General features: G+C 37.5%; 1 long non-coding RNA gene across 5 annotated transcripts in view; it reads right to left on the reverse strand.

Annotated features, from left to right (window-relative positions):
• Positions 1 to 21329, reverse strand: part of LOC137153242 (uncharacterized) — a 296206-nt gene that overhangs the window by 248985 nt on the left and 25892 nt on the right. For all 5 annotated transcript variants that reach the window (XR_010919735.1, XR_010919738.1, XR_010919737.1 and 2 more), the window contains exon 2: positions 14115 to 14220. This is a non-coding gene — a long non-coding RNA (uncharacterized lncRNA). The remainder of the gene's footprint in view (positions 1 to 14114; positions 14221 to 21329) is intronic.

A 21329-nucleotide genomic window follows, 5' to 3' on the forward strand; every position in this document is an offset into this window, starting at 1 on the left:
TATAATTTAAAACAATGCTTTGTGACCTTACGTTTTTACTTTATTATATTGAATATTTATGAGTTTGCTCCTTCTAGAGTCAATAGGAGCTTTTACATTGTCTCAAACAGAAGAAGAACCATTTCCTATTTCTAAATACTGTAACAGCCTGACATAGAAAGAAGAGAGTTTTAAGGAGAGAATGTACCCTCTGGGTGGGAAAACTCTGGCTCCAGTTCATTAGCTCTCTCCTCCTTCCTGGTGGGGGTGGGCTGTCCCTCTGATAGTGTACTGATGTAGTCTTGGTCTGGACAGAGATTACTCCAAGATTGGTTTCAGTGAGCAATTCCCAGACCAGTAAAGATCCATCAGGCGCAGAAGAAGTGAACCAAGAAATTAGTAAGCATATTACCACTTTAGAGGGTGCAGAGATTTCCCATTCAAGAATTATGTATACCATGCCAGAACTGTTTAGAATGGATAGAGTATATTTATCTGACATAGGGTCAGATATTTTCTTGGAGGACCTCAGGGAATAGGTGGATTCCTTTCTAGGTGCCCAGAAAAGTAGGACAGACATCCAGGCTGATTATCATAGAGGAGTGACAACTCAGTAGGTGAGCTAAGAAAGGTCTGATGTAACTCAGTGGGCTGCTTGGGCATGGGACCCAAACTACATTTCATGATGAGATGGCATAGCTCCATGTCTTGCACAGTGTGGGGCTCCCCTCATCTCATCTCTTGTGCCTCAGGTGTGGATGAGGGGAATGAGTTGAGACTATGGCTTCCTGCCCAGGTCCCTGGGCAAGCATGGTGATATAGAAAAGGGTATTGGCCTCCTACACATCCTCAGGTTTGTAGAACTCATAGCCAATGGTGCCCAGCTAAATTCTGCAGTGGAAGGGCTGCTCCAGGAAGTGGTTCATCCTTGGTTTATAGCTTAATAAAAATGTAGTCTCCACGTTTAACCATATTACAATAGAAGGTGATTGCTGAAATAAATAGTGTGTGTGCATGCGTGGAGGTAACTACATAAACAACTAAAAAACTGCGTTTTCCAACAGAGGTTATTACTGCTTTTTTCCCTTTTTATTTTAAAAAAGAAAGGCAGAAGAAAAAGAGCTATAATACCTTAAAATATTTAGCTCATTCTAATTTTATGTGGCAATTAATGGGAAGAATTACCCAGAAATTCAGACATATTTCCATGCCAACAGCTACAAATAAGTAGCAGTTATATAGATTCTGCACTGCCTATTCTAAAGCATGCTGTAAAGAAATCAGCACTAATGAATATTCCTTCCAATGAATATTATTTCCATATTTTGTTCCACTGTATGACACCTGCCAGAAACCCTGCAAACTTTATGAAAGAAAATGTCACAACTATTGGGGTGTCATTGTTTTATCATCAATTCATTTCAGATACACTACTACATCAGATTGAATAATTGGTGTATGTGTGAACCAATTTAAAATGTGATAAATACACATGTCTACCTAATGCTTTTGCTGCCATTTTGATTTATTCAAATTTTGCTTATGGCAAGATGACCACATGGCATGTTTAATCAATCTATTTCACATTGGTGCAGTTGATCACAGTGGCTGCAACTCCAATTGATTCAAGAAAACTGTGTAATTAATAAATGATACCAACTAAGAACCAACTCTTTTCTTTTACTGTAATGGGAGTTGGATGGGCTCTAGTCCCTTTATTTATAGCAAAAAGCTGATGGCCACAGGTCTGGCTTTATTCACAGCTAAGACTCTTGCCACTGAACAACAAAGTCTGTTTCTTGTAGCTGTAGCCCTTACATGATTTTTATATTTTCTCAGTCATTCCTAACCCTATAGTAGAGTGGGTGCTTGCATGTGAAAAGAGCTCATTCATTTAACTAGAATTAATACAAAACTGTAGTCTGATCAAATAAGGAATTACCAGTAATCAGAATTCAAAGCATTCCTTAGTAAAACTGCAAAGATATTATATCAATTACAGTGTGAATAAAGTACATTTGGCGGTGGCCCAGAGTGATCTTTTTTCCTCAGCTATCTGAAGCGTAAGATTCTCTCTCTATTGTACAGAAAGATGCCTGTAATACATCCACCAAAATCCTACCTTCAAGGATGTGAACCTCATCTATAACCCTTTCATTCTAATTTAAAATGTGCTCCTGAATAAAGGGCTTTCTCCTTCCCTCCTGATTCCTTTAAACTTGTAAAGTTCCTTTTTCAATTTGTTATTGAAATGGAATAGCCTAAAGGTGTATCATAATGAACACTAGCTATAGACAATCTACCTCCAGGCTTTCCACGAAGGTGACATTGAGAGAGTAAAGTGTAAAGGATTTCTCTTTTTCACTAAGCTCTAAGGTGTGTGAAATACATTCTGATACATTAATTAAAGGTTTTATTTCATAATCAATTTCATATTTGACCATAAAATAAAGTAACTGGAGTCAACCAGTTCCAGATGGAGGAGAAAGACTATCAAAACACACGGAACAGGAAAAAAAACATTATAAAATGAAAAAGGGATCTCCTAAAATAACCTTAGAGTGAACCATTTAATGTTTTATGCTACACTTTTCATTGTACAATAGATATAGCATTCAATGCCATTCACTGAACTGTCTCGTTATTCTGAGGCACATGCCATGACTGTCTCACAATTTAATTAAATGGGAAACAGCTTTCTGAGCCACATCTCAGGAAGTAAAAACTTTTCCTCTCTTGTACATGCATATTTCTTAAACATTCTATCTTTAGAAATGAAATCGGAAATACTGTCTCTGTAAAATAGTCTTATCTCTTCTCTCACCACCTCCTCAGGCTCAGTGCTATCCTTCTGAAAGTTGTCACTCAACCCTCATTCTAGCTTTCTAGATCAACTTGGAACATTTCATTTCTTGAAAGGTCACCTATCCAGGTTTATCTTGTACATATCTAAATTAGAGATTAAAATGCTGTATTGAAAAACGTCAAGCAAGACAATTCCAATGCTAAATTAACTACAAATTTCCGTATTCAATCAGCAAAAGGCAGTATTAGAGAGACATGACTGTGCAGAAGAACACTGGAGAGTTTTTCATATCACCTGTCAAAATGCTGCTAGTACTACCGCAGGGTAGTCACACAAACAATTGCATCGAGATTGTTCCTTATGTGACTATTCCTTGCACAAGCTGAGAAGTTAATTTAACTTCAAAGGGACACTCACCTAGATAAACATTTTCAAGCCAGGGCCAAGTATAGTAAGTATTTGCCAGTAGGACTTTTTGCACACCTAAATCCTAAAAATGGTGTGCATATATTTTGCATGTAAAATTTCCATAACTGCACATGCAGTTGCTGTAATTGTGCATACATTTGTTTTCATGTGATTCTGAAGATTTGAACCGTAATTCATTTATAAGATATGCTCATAATTTCCCCATTAATACAATTAAAATAAATCACTAGCCCAAAATGTATTCATTGTCAGGCATAGAAACTCTTGGTAGCTCAGACTGCTGTTTAAAGTGGAGGAGAAACGGGGTGGTCTATGCTTTGAAAGTTAGGGGACAAACTGACAGCACTGAATACTGAAATCCTCTTTCCTTGCTTCAGAAAAACTGGGGTTATATGTATACATAACTAGGGCCATATAGCTATAGGTTAGTTTAGCTATTGTTATTTGTCTTATGATACTACCTATGGGCCAAATGAGAATGAGCCCTCATGGTGCAGTGTACTGCACTGCATAAAGATAGTCCCTGCCCTGAAGCACTTTCAGTCTAAACAGAATGACAAAAGGTGGGGGGGAGGGGGAGAACTGTTTGTATTTTGAAGCACTGGATGCATTATCAATGTAAAAAATTATTTAGTATTAATACCACCATTATGCAGTAGAATTGGTTCAATACTGGCTTATGAATCAGGTCACCTATTGGTCCACAAACACCTTTTCCTGCTGCACCTTTGTTTTAACTTGAAGGTCTACTCTTCCCATACTGAGGTGCCCCAAACCTAGTTTGTGAGATCTAACTGGATGACAGGGAAATACATGATTACTGAAAAGGAAGGAAGGAAGGAAGGAAAAATTTCATATATTTCAAACAATGTTGGGATAAAAAATGAATAAAGAGGACAGGAGCTTCTCCATAAACTTGGAGATAATTGGCGTTCCTTTCCACTTCGATGTGCAGTAAGATGGAAGAGAAAAGCCACCAAGGAAGGCCTCATTTTGTATCCAGAGGATCTATACAATTTAACTTCAATGCTACTTGCAGTAATTCTTTAAGTTGAACTATCTACAAAATGTTGATATCAACAGTTTGATAAATGAAAAGTTATAATTTGAGCATATTATTAGTTAGTTTAATATCCCAGATCATGGAAACTGAAAAATTGGGCTGGTATTCTTTAACAATAATGAATCCATCTTGGGTATTTTTTCCCTATGCATATAAAATACCTGCAAACAATAATCTTGTCAAGAGCTATATTATCTACATTTAACAGAAGATCATAGTACAAAATACCTTACTATCCATGGAAAGAAATAGTGCAACATATTAATCACTTACTAAGTTTCAAGTGACTAAAGCTGAGGCAACATGAATCATGGATATTTAACATTTAGAATAGATTTGAAAAATCAAATAAAATGAATCACTGACAGCAGCCTGGAACCTTGGGAGGATTTGTGTTGGAGTATCAATGAAGTGGTTAAGACAGCCTTAGCATGATGAGGCCTCTTTTCCCCTTTTCCTATCTTCGTGAAGCAGTAATGAAAAGTTTGTTGGTAGGTGGGACATCACAGAAAACAACAAATATTAGGAAACATTTCATCTAGCTTGTTCTGCCTGCATGGCAGTAGTAGTTCTAGTTTTATTTATTTTGCTACTTTTCTTTCTTACTCTTTTCCTATCATCTTTCAGGAAGATGCAGTGGAAATTACAGTTTATGTTTATTTAAAGCAGTTTAATTACTTTCAGTTGTTATAAAACAGTGGTTTTGGCTTTTCAGTTACAAATGTCTTGCTTTCCATTGCTCTTTGCTAATCTAATCTGTTCCTCTTTCTCTTGGTTTTGTTTGGTAAAAAAATACATGAGAAAACATGATTTTAGTCAGTTCAATTGAATAGCAGTGGAACAATGTGTTTTGGTTGATGCAATTGTGGTATGAGAGTTTTAGGGCTTGCTGTCGCACACCCACAGATGTTACAGTAAACAGCAAAATATTAGGAAGTCTTGAACATTATTATTAGCAGCTCTTGGGGATGTTCATTATTATTAAAGGGCCTGATACAAAGCCCTTTGAAATCAAATTGACCATTGTCTGTTATTACCTTGTCTATTCACATATTATATCCATTAGATTTTCAGTAGGGTGTGGGATTTTGATTTATTTGCAAATAGTGAACAATATAGTTTACATTTTAAAAAATTCTATACTTAAACATATTTTGTTGAAGATTTGACCATTTCACTCAAAGATTCCACTGTATATCTAGTCTAGGAATTTTCTCATAGTATTACCTGAGACAAAATGTACATACCGTCCTTATCAAGGTAACTGAAAAAGGAGTTCTTCAATGTCATACTCTTAGAGTTGAGTATACCAGCAGAGAGCTGCACAGGGTTATTTTTTAAAAGGAAAAAGGGGAAATAATTTATAGTAATAATTTGACTTTATGTCTAGAAGGGTCTTTTCATCCATCATCTTCAGGGTCTTTACAGTTTTTGTAACACTTCTATCAGGTATATGCAGTATTACATCCATCTTATAGATGAGTAAACTGAGGCAGAGTTTTCAGTCAGATTTTTGTTTCATCTTTTCAATGAATAAAGTATGAATAACCCCCCCCCCCCCCCAAAAAAAAAAAAAAAAAACCAAGCACCTAGTACCACTGGGTCTCTTCACTAGCTATCCACCTCAAAAGCAATAAGATCACAAACTTGTCATAAATACTACAGCTTACATGCAGGATAGACATCTGCTATTAAAAAGGTAAGGAAAGAGGCCTGCTTTAATAGTATATGAGTGGGTAGTCTAAGAAGGTGCATTTTGTTTTACACTAGCCTATAAAATAACTGAATTAGATCACAATATAGTCAGAGTAAACATAACATGCAATAAAGGAGATTCTAGGCAACCTGAACTCCAATTGACTTTGATGGGAGATGAGGCCGTACTGGACCTCACTGGAGTGGGCTATCACCAAAAAACCTAACAAGTAAATGTTTATTGCTTTATAATAAAAAGACAGGTAGGTAGTTTCTTCCCTTAATATTGTCATTTATTAAGCCATTTCCCTTGATTTGTGTGTGTGAAGAGAGGTAGAAAAAAGGATTTTATGTATATGTATGTAAATTGCCTCATTTATGGCACACTATTCAATTTTTGTAACTACATCTCTTTTGCGTAACAGCTTATGCCAACATTTTCATTACGTTAGAACAGAAGTTTGTCTCCCAGAAATATCTTTCAGGCAGTACAGTATATGCATATAGGATGTGGTTTGCAGTCCAAACAATATTTAAATGGGATAGAAGTCATTTGCAATGATGACAAGAGCTTCTGAGGAACAGTTTGCTTCACAGAAGGGACTTTTAACAGCATGAAATGTTCACTGACTGCACTCTAAATACACTAGAGCAGAATGCAATGGCAGCTAGAAAATGTGGATTCTCCCCCACATACACACGATGTAATGTGAACTAATTTTTTTTTACTGCTATCTGCTTCTTAAAGGCAGATGGTTAAACAAAATGTACTACTATTTTAGGAAACATGGTTAGACATGACTAAATAGTGATTAAATAGTGGGGTATTTTACAAGGTCTCAATTAAATGATTTTTGAGGGATAGAACTGGATTCCAGAGATAAGTGTCGATTTTTATATTTAAGTAGTTTTTGAGAGTGTCATAAAGGACCTCACCTTCCACCTCTGTCTAATTTCCTCCAAGCCCAGGAAGACTTCCCTTTTGAAACTCATCAACACCACTCCACATGTCATAGTGGTTGCTGGAGAACATGAGATAATCTCTTTATCCCAGAGAGCTGATTTGCAGTCTTCACTTTGTTCCCAGCTGACATGGAAGAAAGGGATCATGTTGGCTATCTGAGGAAAGCAACTGGACACTTGGTAATGCCACAGCACCTTATGAGACACATGTTAACTTATGAACTACCAGAAAAATAAACCTGATACATATTTCTGAATCTCTTGTCCTTTCTGAACCACAAAACTTCTTGTCTGGAAGGCAGGATTTAGAATGGGTCAATTCCATTTTCAAACTAAAACCAAAAAACAATTCTTACTGAGCATGTTAGTTCTTTTTATAGAAACAGTGAGTCAAATGATGAGAACAGCATGGCTTATTGATGCAGTGCCACAGACAAAAGCCATCAGATTCCAAAGCATTAGTTTTTTAATTCAAAAGTTATGAGATAGAGTATATATACACCAAGCTAATAAAAATGATCTTTACTTTGATAGCTCATCTGCTTCATTAAAAGGTAAATGTCAAAATGAATTTAATACATTTCAGTGTGAAAAACTGGAAAAATAATTGAGGATCTTGAGAAAACTACAGTAAAAAACTTTGTATGACTACAATAAAGGATTCCATATCCTTTGTGATACACCATATTGTCTATTTATACAGTTTCTCTCACACACTTGGTACTGACTATCTGCTACCCCTCCATAGAAATGGGACCTCCCAGTGCAGCTGCCTTAGGTCCCCAGGACTAGTTCCAACATCCATCTGCCCCAAGTAACCCCAGTAGGTTAAACACATTCTTTCCCAAAGCTCCGCCCTTGTGGGAGCTCTGAGTCTATAATTCACCTCTTCTGGGATACGTGAGAGTTGAAGCAATCAGACATGCAAGCTTGGCAATGGTTTCTAAACATACTTATTCTTTAGACACCACAGAAGATACAAATCCAGACAAATAAAACCCCCCCCCCCCCACACACACACACACACACTTCCCTCATCACTGAGAAGTGTCCTCTGGACTAAAGAGTCCAGGAATCCCATTCCTGCACATGGCTTCCCCTTTGAATCATGGAGGATCTCTCTGGTAGAGCCAATTTCTTTCTTCTTGGTTGATCTCACAGTTGAACAAGACCCCCTGCTATGAAACTATGCTCCTTGCTCTCTCTCTTTCCTTCCCAAACTTTCTGTGAGTCTCCTCCCTAGTTTTTCCCTGCCTTTGTATTTTAAAGGACTGTACCAAATTCCACTGCTTTACACCCTAGTCTCTGCAGAGCAGTTTGAGAAAATTGGCTTACTCGAACTTTTAGCCATCCCACTGTCCGAAGGTGCTCCCATCTGAATGGGAGCCATTCAGGTTTGTGACTTTTCATTGAAATTTCCATTGAAATGACCCCTTGAAATTTCAGGCCAGCATGGAGGGGAAAAAAGACAAGAGAAAGCAACAAGACCCAGGCGTTCCAAATGAAATTTGCAGTGTGACAAAGACACATGTAGGGAGTCCCCAGTATCAAAAAGAATACTTTAGCTGGATATGGACAGATTCTTCAGATCATCACAACTGATTATAAACAAAACACAGCTTGATTAGCCAACCTGCAAGTTGTAACAGGGAAGAATGCATTTAGCAATCCCTGACAAACAGCACAATAATCCTTTCTCCAGAATCCATACTAGTGTGACTAATTCTTTACCCAAAATGCTCAACTGCACCATGATTCCTGGTCTAATTCAAATTCATACTCTCCCATTGGTGCACCAGTGACTATAGATCAGACTTCATTAAAGTTGGTGCACACATTAGGCCCTGCTGGAACTGACAGCATCAGAACACAGTGTGCTGAACAATAATGGAAAAACACAGCACTTAGCTTACTGCCTTCCTCCATCCACTTCAACACCCCCCATCAATTCTCCCTCACCGGATGCATCATATTCTGAAATCTTAAATCTATTCTCAAATGCAGTCCATGGCTAATAAACAGATCCATAATAAAAGAAAGCTTGTTTGCAAATAATTTTTAAATAAAGAGAAGCTGCATTAGTTGAACCTACCATGACTAGGTTCAATAGTAGTATGGCCAGATGCGTGAATGGAGCAATAACCATCTGTGACAGTCTCATGGTTGTCATACAGACCACGAGATCTTCAGCTAACTCATAAGACATCATCTGCACCGATATTGAAGTTAACCACAGCAAATTGGTCTTGGCAACTTCAGCGTCACCATGGGGGAGGACTGTCAGACCAAGGAAGATAAAGTGTACACAAGAATCAGTTCCACAATTCTTCTTGACTTTATAGAGATTACGTAATTTGTCATTGAACCAACACACTATTTGTTGAGGAGACAGAATTTTCTCTTATGCTGTCAAAACAAAAGTATGAAATATGGTTGGGTTTTCATTAAGGTATAATTAATGCCGAAAATTTTAATTACTTCAGCTATAAACTGGAAGTGAAAATATTCTTCTGCCAGAATAATACATTTAATATGAAAAAGACATGCTTACCATTGATACCCACTGTGTATCTTCAATAATGAGTTTCTCTGATTGAGCAGCCTGCATGTGTCTGTCAGAATATAAATTTAGTGCTGAAAATGGAACCTATTTGTTCTACACGGCTTGCAAAAATAAAACTGAAGTCTGTTTTTTGAGCACAGTAGGCTTTCAATTAGGTTTTCTTTATGGAAAAATATGGAAAAATTTTACTATATGGGAAATTTTTTCTATATGGAAAATACTATATGGTTAACTGGCAGGGGATTTTAATTGGCATACTGAAATCAGAATGTACTTCCTAAACATAGATACTTGAAATTTAAATTGAGCTGGAGGGATATGAGCAGGCAAATTTCCCAACCAGCTCTACAAACAGATCACATTCTAAAGCTTCATGTTCCAACATCAGCTGTCTCCAAATATTGAGGAGTAAATATTTAATATTCAAACTGGTAAATACTGACACCAAAGATTCGGCTTTAACTCATCATCATCATATCTGATGTCACTAACACAATGTTTGCTGTTCTTGACCCAAGTTTTGCTTAGAAGTGTTGTGTGAAATGTGCATCATGAATCTCAATAATGCAGAACACTGATCTGGTTTTGGGTTAATAAAAACCATAGAACTCTGCCCAATTCTCTCACCAGCTCTCCTCCACTGTCTGCTTCTTCCTAGAGAAGGTATTCTTAAACAGGATTACAGTAGAATATATGGAAATATGGTAACATATTCTAAGGGGACAGGGACACTTGTACTATAAACCTATTCATCACAGAAGATCAAGGTCCACCCCAATGTCCATCCCTCCCTGGCTACTTTATAATTCCAATAAATTAATCCTATAGAATATGATCACTTGATCTTAAAAGCTAACCCCTATTCAATGCTTCAGGAAGGCATTGTCCCCACAAAGATCCCTGACACATTTACCCAAAAGATGATTCTTTTGTGACCACAAAATGTTTCTACGAAGTTCTCTCTTTTTTCCCCCCCCCTCTCTCTTTTAAGCTTATTCTTTAGGTATAAAAAGATCTGTGGTACAGAATCTTCAGCTGAGATATCTGGAATCCTAAGCTTTGTAAATTAGGTGACCTACAGATTTATGCAGTAGGCATTTGTATTGTCGCACAGTTCTAAGGAACAAAGGAAAGCTCCCTCACTCTTTAAAAAAAATATTTTTATCTTGTAGCATTGACTCTGGCTTTCGACTGTGTGCACCTATTGTTCAGAGACTTTAAACTTGTTCTTAGTTCCTTGGTGATGAATTATGAAATCTCAAACTTCAGATATCAAACTTTCATGTATACTGTTGTTTCAGGCATTATTTTCTGGATTTCCTATATCATTCTTCCCAAACAACAATGAAGCTGAACTAAAAATCAGAATAACTGACAAAATATACTATTGCCTGAAAAATAAAAATTCTTGTAGACTTTGTGAAGCTTACTTGGGTACAAAGCCTACTATAACACATTTGAGGCTTTTCTTGAATTGGTAAAAACCAATGAGAAAAATCATAAAAAATCCTGCTCCTTTAGGATGAGCAAAAAATAGATATCAACATGTATAATGTCAAATGACAGAAACTACTTGCAGCTTTGTGAAGAGAAAGCTTAAATTCCAAACAGCGTCTCATAGGCACTACAACCTCATAAAAGCAGACAAGATTTAATAAGATAGCTTGAGCCAGGCTACCAGTCAGTTTTTCACAGTTGGAGGCTGTAGTCTCTTACAGAGTAAGAATGAGTGTTAATACAGCCCAAGAGACAAATTAAAGTTATTAAATATTTATTAGCTTACCAAAGTCATATTTAACAACCACCCAGAACAAGGAAGGGAAATACAGAGTCTGACTCATGAAATCAAGTCAGTATGCAGGATGACAAGATTGCTAACAAAGTTTTATTTTTTACGCCTTCCTTAAATAGACCATGATTGCACATATCCACAACAACAAAATCTATAAGTAGCTAAGTCCCGCTGGACTGAACACAGCGTTGTCAAGTCCACTTCTTTACTCAGTGGAGCACAGTTTTTTTTATCCTCATTACAGGTCTGTTAGGAAATCTTATTTTATCAGAGCCAGACTTACCATTTTTGAGTGGGCCTGTGAAGCAATATTTTCCCCCCAAAACCTAACTAGCTCCCAGCCATCATGAACACACTACTATTCACTGGTCTGAAAACAAGTCACCAAGAGACTTCTTTGGGGAGTATATCTTCAAACAGATGCCCTCCGCTTATATTAACAGTGCACGTGTGTAGGAGGGGGAAAATAACCTTTTGGTTCCTCAGCATTCTGCTACTCAACAGCCACCCAGATGGTTGTGCTGGATACTGGTCAAAGCTGCCAACATTTAAATAAATTTTGCTAAGAGCAATTGTCCAAATGAGAGAGGAGTCTGTGTACCAGGAGACTCCTTGCCACTAGAGGATTGTGGGCAATTTCTAGAGAACTTTGTAGTACATAGCACTTTGCAAACATTTAGTTAAGGCTTGTCTACACTTGAAAGTTGTTGCAGGTTAACTTCAAGTTATTTCACAATAAAGCGTGTTGCAACCACACACAAGTTTTTATTTGCAAATTAACTGGTGTTTTAACCCACATTAATACACTCATTTTGGAAGCAGGTTTACTGAGTTGCAAGGTGAGTATACCTTCAACAAAGTAGGTATGGCTGCATCACAATCCTGAAACAACAGTTCTGCCTCTGGCAGTCCTCCCACTGGTATTCCACACTGCTTTGAGGGCTAGCTGGATTGGCCAGTCAGTTTATCTGTGTGTCTCCTGTACTGCTTTGGGGTCATCTTGACCAGTTGTCACCTCAATGTTTAAATGCTGATACGCAGCCAGGTATGGCCTTTGTGATTTCAGTTCATGGTGAGTTCACACACTTGGAATCAAAGAATTGTTATACAGCAGCTGTGCCTTGTGCTTCTGTACTGAGATCCTGGATTTCACTGCCCTCTAGGGTGAGGACTGTGTCCAGGTCCATCTTGAATACATCAAAATGTACAGATCTATAAGTGACTATCGGGACAAATGCATGAGAGAGGGCACTCCTGGGACCCAAGCCAGTGACACAGAAAGGGAAAGGCACTCCAGATGGATTAGAAGAATGTCAGGGACAATAATAAGATCTTTGAGGAGCTCACAACTACCATGAGGAGCTGGACCTTATTTTTGGCAGATAGACTATCACTGAATTGTGGACTTTGAGGACAACCCTCCGAATGCCGAGAAGCACACAGGATAATGATCCTTAAATACAGGATCTTGTCAATTCACTCAACCTGCTGAAATTTGGGTCAGGTGCAGTGTTGGAGACCTGAGACCCTCTCCTGTACTTCCACACACAGGCAGAGAACCAACTTGAATCACTAACTGAGGATCAACCTGGGAAGAGGATCTTGTGCAGTAAGTTTTATGCACTAAACTACAATACATCTGTAGTGCAGGATGTAACAGCTCAGTTCTGGGCACCATTAGGATACCATTATGTTGGGCTAGCCTCTGCTGCCTCCTTAGCTTTTAATCCCCCTATCTGATGCTCAAAATTGCAGCAACGCCAGAGATTAAAAACACATTGTACCATTTATTTCTCCAAAGTGTGCAAACACAACCATCACTGAAGCTTACTCAGTCCAGCCCCACACCCTTTATTGCATTGCTTATTGCTTCCCATCCAAGGTTGCAGCACCATGTGGATTAAAAGCAAGTGTGATTGAACAAAAGGTGCATATATTGTAGCGGCAGATACACAAAAGAAAAGCACTAGAACTATTTTTCTGATTCTCAGTCTCATTTGTGTCCTCAGCTTTGAGAAAACTTGAGCTGTTTTGAGATAAATCACCCAACTCAGGCTTCACAGACATTCAAAAAAGGAAATATATCCATGTACACCCCTGCTTAGGGTTACTGGATAATACTATTTATTTTGCAGTGCACTTTGTGCTGAGCTGTTGATGTTATAGACATTTTAAACCAAAGATAATTCTCTATTTTTGGCATGAAGATTGCATGGCAATGCAGCTGTCCTGTCACTGTCCATATAGCTTGTGGATGGTTCCCTTCCACTTCTGCACCAGCTTTGGTGGAAACAGCCTAGCCCACAGCAGTGCAAAATTAGTTCTCAGTTTGTCCATTGTCTTTTTTAACATAATCGTACTCTGGCTTTTGGGAACACACCTCAGGGTTAAGTGAATTGAGGGAGTCAGTATCTAAGCCAAGATTCCAAAGTCTCTTGATTTCAGAACATGCTTATTCCATAAGATTATGCTCCCTCATATACTCCTAGACTGATCATTTCTTCTTGGAACTGTTTACACTGGCTGCTCATCAGGGGAATCAGCTTGGCTACATAAAGCCAACTGTGATGGACCTTGGAAATACACTATTACCAATAATGAAGGCCTTGGCAATACTGTTCCCAAAGACATGAATTAATTTCGAGTCCTCCTGAAAATAGAAGAATGTGTACTCATTTTCATGGACACCAATAGCCAGACCTAGGTAGCTATAGACAGTGAATAATATGAATTTCCAAGCCTAGTGATGGGTTTTTGTTTTCAAACATGCCCTTCAAAAGGGAAAAGAGCGAGAAGCTTACTTTAAAAGAAAATATTGCTTTACCTTTCTAGGTATTCACAAAACAGGAGATGAGAAGGGCATGTGGTTGCAGGCTTCTGTCAATAGTTCCAGTTCTGAATCTACTGCTGTTTGGGTGCAGAGAGATGTCCTAAAAACAGAGAATTATTTGTGCGCATTAAAAATAGGCCCAACACAATGAACATTTAAAAATCATCTTCTGTTCACTCAAATCCAGTTTCCAAAGACTCTCATGGGACATCATTTTAAGCAAATATTTTTCTTTGGTTTTGTTTTCGTAATGTCCATATTTTTCAGTTCACCCTCAGTTAAGTTTAAAATATACTATTAAGACCTTATGTTCTACCTTGGAATTGTTCAGGCTACTTCCTGGGGTTAGAGAACAGACATTTTGCAAAAACAAAACGTGAATCATCAACTCTCCAGCATAAAACCCTAAGACATTACCAGTTTTCTCCTCAAAACATCAGTATAGAGTTGATGAAAATGGTTTGATGTGTCTACATTTCCTTTTGAAGATTTCAGGATTCGGCAGTAAGTAAGAGCAGTATTGATAGACACCCCATGCCATGATGAAATAAAAACTATTTTCTATCTCTATATCACTATGACTAATACTCTAGATATCATATATCACTAAGGTTGCTTAAAAGAGTTGCTTTGCTGTGGTATCCAGCCAGGGGACCAAGATCTCTATTATGATTCCTTATCTTTCCATGTTTAGTGATAAGCGCATGCAGTTGTCTTTCCACACTGGGTTTTAACAGCATAACTGTCAAATCTGAAGACACATGCTTCTACAATACATGCAAGTATAGAAAAATGCTTTAAAAACCAGTAGCTTGTAAATGTACAGTGTATGTTAGCAAGGGGATGAACATCCTGTTTTCACAGGATGAAGATATACACGAACCAACATTAATTCAGAAAACCTATTAATGATAATGACTTGGTATCAAATACTCTAAGTTAAATAAAGGAATTAATAAAGTATCTCCATAGTTTTATGGATAAAAATCTATACAAGCAGTAATGCTTTATTTTCTCTGGCTCTTTCCCCCTCATATTGATATCAGTGTCAATGGATAAGCAATGTTAGTTTTCTTATCTATAAGAAGCACAAGCTCGCCTCTTCTTCCACATACTGGGGAAATACACTAGTATGAGCACTGCATCGGTGTATGTTCCCTGGTGGTTAACAAATAACTGAATTCACACAATGTTACAAATAGAGCAATTCATTTATTCATATTTGTAAAACCATTCACTGTAAGGGTAGATTGGCTATGTCTGGGAGGCAATGTGATTTTTCAAAGACTCCTGTGAATGCATGCTTTAGCAGCACTGGCCTAAAGGCCTAGACATTAGTAAATTATCTGAGAGGTAAAATCTCAAAAAAAAAAAAAAAAAAAAAAAAATCAAATCCAAGGAAAGTGCATCAAATGCTGTCATAGTCTTCATTTCTTCTGAAGAATCTCTAATGTTGGCAAATTCATGTTCAATGATGTAATGAACTATTTGCCTCAAAGCCATTATTTGGCCAGAGATCCTCAGATTCACTGCAGAGTAAAGGTTCTTCTCTAATGTATTAACTGGAAAGTTGTGTCACTGCTCTTCAGTGTGTAGAATATGCTGGAACCTGCTCAGTTTAAAATTGTAAGTTCTTTGGAGCAGGGACTGTCTTTCTATTCTGTGTTTATACAGCACCTAGCACAACAGGATCCTCGTTTATGACTAGGGCTCCTAGGTACCATATTAATACAAATAACAGTTTAATCAGTTTACAATGATTATGACCCCCAGGACTGAATAGAAGATACGTGCTATTATTGGTGACAATTAACACAGATTTTCAATTAAATCAAGTAATTTTGGACTAGATTTCTATATGCATGCAGTTAGTTAGGCAGCCTGATATTCATTTGTCTATGTAGATGGACACTGAGTGCAGCAATTAAACAAGTGGTATTATCCAGCTAAGTGGTCTCAAATCACATGGCACTGCAACTATAGTGCTAAAGATCACAAATTTATATCAAAATAGCTTATTTTCAATATTGTTCTAGAATCAGGAAAGATTCTGTTAGGGTTGAAATAAGACCAAAGAAATAGCATAAATCTAATTATTGTAACTGGTTGCTGTACTCTAACCTCACATCAGAGATTCATATATTTTTCTGGGGGACACGATAATTAGAGTGGGCTAGACTCTTATATAATCCTTTTACCATTGGCTAAAGGTCTATGCTTATATCACAGCTGTAATTGGCATAAAAAAAAAGAATTCTTCAGCATTTAGCAACCTCCCATAGTCTGTCAGGCAGAATAAATTAATAATGAAGATAGCTTCTCGCTTCAGAAGTATATTTTTCTAGCTCACCAACATTACTTGCAGGTTAATTTAAGTATAAGTGTTTTGTCACAAATTTCTGTGCTTAAGATTTTTAAAACTGACTGAAAGTCATCATATATATACTTCATTAATGGTATACGTCACAATATCCTAAAAGAGAGTATCACAATATGGAAGATCATTGAATCAAAAGTGCCGACAGAGCTCCATGGCAACCTTGCATACATAAACCTGCTAAATTACCAAGGTCCAGATTGAATTCCTTAGGAGCATATCCTTTGTTATCACATTTCATTTAGAAATTAATGTGTTGAGCCTCAAAAAATTCAGTTAATAAAAACTAAACAAAGATCAGTTTGTGTTTGAAAGATTAGTATGTTTCATACAGGCTCTTCTTTCTAAAAATATTTCAACACCACAGATCAGTTTAGGTAGAATAGACAAGAGTCTGGTTTTGACTGGACTAGCTGTGGTGGCTAAAATTTATTTTATTAACAATGGATAAATGTCTTTGTTACACTTAAAATGGTTATGAATGATATAAACAATTCACAAGATCTAGAAAACAAAGATAATGGATATAAAACTAAGCCTTGGATATAAGACTAAGCAATGGTCAAAGATTATCAAAATTCTTGACCTACACTAAGTTCAGTTTTTAAAGTTATTAAAATTTTTTCTTTCCCCATTCAAACTCTAGATAATTAAATATGAAATTAGTTACAAGTTTAAAGTAGAGTTTCTGGATACATAATACAAAAACACCTTTTCAAATTCAGGGTTTTGTTTTGTTTTTTGTGTGATTATGTAAGACGCATTTAGTTTTCTATTCTTCACTGTGCTTTTTTATTACGTTGGGGTTTTTTTAATGTAAAGATCATTGTTTATTTCATACAGTGAATGACAGTTAAAATAATTTGAGGATGAAAAGGGAACTTGGGTGTTTGAAACAGAATTTCTAAGAGCTATTTGTTAGAAATATGAACACTGGCAGTTCAGAACTGCAAGGCTGCCTTACATTAAAATGCAGACCTCTATTCACTCTTTAAACATTAGATTTGGTCTGGGTTTGCCATGAGACTGCAAAGAAAAAAATTATTCTGAAGTTGTGACTCTTGGTGGTGGGCTGGATGAACCTATAAATAAAGAGAAAATGGATCAATGCATTCATAACCATGAGAGATGTGAGTCTTGGGTGGAAGAAAAGGAAAAACAGGTGAAGCTGGAGGAGTTGCTGAGGGAGAGGAAGCTGAATAGGCATAATCCATATTATACACAAACAGCACTTTGAAAAGCAAACAGAAGACTAATGTGTGTGTGTGTGGGGGGGAAGACTTCTTCATTGGCGTCTCCGTTGTATCACAATGATGCACAAAGAATAGTGTCTGAGAGAAGCTTTCCCCACAACTATCAAGGGATTAATTGAGTGCTTACATGAAAGAAAACATAATGTAATGTAAAAATGAGTGAACATACCATGGAAGGAATGATGGGTGAACACTAAAGAAATGAAGAGCATGTTTCCATTCAAATTACCATATTAATGAAATAAATTTGGAGTGATGGAAAAGAAAAGTTATACAGCAGTTGAATTAACTCTATACAAAGCATCTTTTCATATATCTTCTATAACAAAGGGAAATGATTGGACAACAGAAGAGCTGCCGTACAGAACAAATGCAGGTTAAAGTTATTACTAAATAAATAGTAACTTCACCCAAATACTCCTCAAAATGAGGTTAATTTCTGATCTAATCCAGCAACATTTAAAAAAACCCAATTAATAGGATAATGGGGAAGCGCAAGTTTTATGTCATCTGAGGGTACTGTGCCCAAAAATAAAACAATCCCTGCCCTGAAGAGCTTACAATATAGGAGCTTAATCCTGAAACATTTATGCATATGCCTAACTTAACTCCTGTGGAGAGTCTCTAAGTAAAATTAGGCATCTGAATGTGTGTTCACATGATCAGGCTTTAAAAGATTGAGGGAAATAATGAGAGAGAGGAGAACAAACTAGGAAGGAAGGAAAAAATATCCAAAAGTATAAAGGAAGAGAGAGCAGAATGCTGATGGAAAATTGTCTTTAATACTCCCAGGAAGCTGACACTTCCACTAGAGAGGTGTCAACACAGAGATATTTTTAACATGACAGACTTTTTTTATTGCATGCCTGCCTGCCACTTAAAATTATCTACCTCTTAAAATCTTATGTTGGGTTATTTTTTGGTATCAAGGTAATAAAACAAAAAAAATCTCAGTGAGAAATAAATTAAAAGTGATAATGAATAGAAACACTTGCAGTTTTCTAAAGGAGACTCAAATCAAAAACTGGAAAGAAACCTATAAATATAGAAGAATAAAGCCTCAGACATATGTGATAGCATATGCTTTAAAAGGCACAGTACATTTTTCCTTAAAAGAAGAATTTATCTAACCACAAGCTGTGTGGCTCTTTCACACATAAAATCATGTATTTTGTATAAATAAGATTGCTACCATAATGAAAGATGTAACAACAAATTCTGGACTTCCAAATGGAGAAAAAAATTTCAACATCTAAAGAAAAAATCCCAACTAATCGCATCATTTTTAAAAACCAGCAAAAATCATTACTACATAACCCAATATCTCTAAAATCAAGTGGCTCAATTTACTGGACCCAAATGGTGAAATATTAAAATATACTACAAATGCAAAACAAGTAAAACCAACATTTCCTATCACATCAAACCTAGATTATCTACCATGCTATTGTTCATAACACAAGATAACAAGGGCCAGATCCTCAGGACCTGGTGCAGTTCTGGAGGTAAGGGCATGAACATAGATTTAAGCCACCATCACGCCGCCTCAATCCTGATTCTGCCAGCCATCAATCCAGTCCTGAGGTGCAACTTGGGGCAGAAGTGAGACAATTCTAAGTTGCACCAGCTGATAATTGGCCATTGCTGCAACTGGAGATTGCCAGAGCGGGAGATGACTCTAGCCACATATGTATACAGGGGACTGTGGTGTCAAAGAGCTGACTACACCAGCTTTAGACCACCTGGGGGTTTCCCCCTCATGCAAAGTGAATCCCCATCAAGGCAGATCAACCTAATTTGCACCTGCACTGTGCCACCACAGGTGGCAGATCTGGGTCCAAGATTTTCCCCACTACAATTTAAACTACACTGTTACAAATGTGATGGTAAAAGCCTGTCAACAATTAATATTTACCCAATGAGAAATAGTCACCAAACAGCAAGTGAGTTTATTGGATGGGGAGAGGGGTTAGTGTTTATTTAAGTTTCAGTTATCCATTCAAGGAACATAAACAAACAATGTAATTGTCAGTGTCCAATGACACAAAGTAAACTATATAAGTGAAAAGTTTGAGAACTTATAGAATGCAATATGTTTGCATAAACTTTCTGACAAATAAATATGAGACAGGATAACAAATCTGCTAGGATGTGTGCAATTCTTAGCCACTCAGTAGTGCTGATCATAATCAGACACCTTCTAGCCATTATCTAGTGCCAGTTTCCTGTATGTGGGAAGGATGTCCTCTTGTGCAACACTCTGGGGATTGAGAACCTCCAGAGCTAAAAGCATGAACTGCCACAACTTATATTAAGAGCCAAGGCTCTGAAGCTGGGGACTGTAACAAGTCCTATTTTCTGTGCATTCACACAGAAGGTGACCCGAAACACACTTGCTAGTGGATTACATGTGCATTCAGGCAGAGCTAAGTTTTGAGGGGGAACTTGGAGGATAAGGTTGTGACTTAGCAGTTTTTAACTGGAAGCTTTTCCCATTTGGAAGGAATGGCATCGGAGAAAGTATGTAAGTACTTGTTGGAGAAGTAGAGAATCACACAGTCACAGCTGGTATCACTGACAGAAAAATGCCTTGCATTGAATTGACCTTGCAATGAGATACTAAGTCAGATGAGTAGGGAATTGCTAAATTGTGGAGGGCTTTAAAAATAAGGACGAAAGATTCTGTGTTTGACAATGGGGCTATGTCTACACTGCCGTGGGAAGCTGACTTTTATTTGACTTTCAGCAGGCAATTTTTAGAAATCTCAGCAGAGTGTACACACTACGATGTTTGTGCTGGTCTCTTGCATTCACACTGACCAGCCTTAATTCAAATTAGAAAGCAGTGCAATGTGGATAGCTATCCCACAGTGCAACTAGCCACAGTGGCTGTTGGGACGAGTGTCTTTGTCCCAGGATGCAACGCTGTTTCCCCAATTCTTCCCCTACCCAAACAAACATGAAAAGTATTTTCGCACCATTTTTTTTACTCCCCACGATCGCCATTGCTGCAGAGACATGGAGCCAGCTCAACTCTGCACCGTAATTGTGAGCGTGACAAATACATCATGGCTTATCATTGATTATTTTAAAAACAGAGCAAGAAGCCGAAGCAGAGACAACACCGATGCCACAGAGGCTGCCCTGCTACAAAACTTTGAGCACAACAATTCCTGATTGCTGCAGGCTGTACCGAGTCATCTGCAGTCCATGGAGCACAGGTTCTGGTGCAGGGAAACAAGCACAGACTGGTTGGACTGCATCGTTATGCAGCTGTGGGATGATGATTAGTGGTTGCAAAACTTTTGTATATGAAAGGCAACTTTCCTGGGACTGTGCTCGGAGCTGGCACCACCCCTGAAGCGTATGAACACTTGCTTGAGCTATGATGGTGGAGAACAGAGTGGCCATCGCTCTCTGGAAGCTGGCAACCCCCGACTGTCACCACTCGGTTGGGAAATCAATTCAGAGGTAATGTGAACAATTCATCTATCTGCTAATACAGCCCCCATCATTGTAACATGCAAGCATGATATAAGGACATTTTTTGAAAGCTGAATAAAAGAGAAGGCTTGTAAA

Source organism: Emydura macquarii, unplaced genomic scaffold (assembly GCF_026122565.2).
Source record: "Emydura macquarii macquarii isolate MOO-44397 ecotype Brisbane River unplaced genomic scaffold, CSIRO-AGI_Emac_v2 contig_1253, whole genome shotgun sequence".
Taxonomy (NCBI): Eukaryota; Metazoa; Chordata; order Testudines; family Chelidae; genus Emydura; species Emydura macquarii.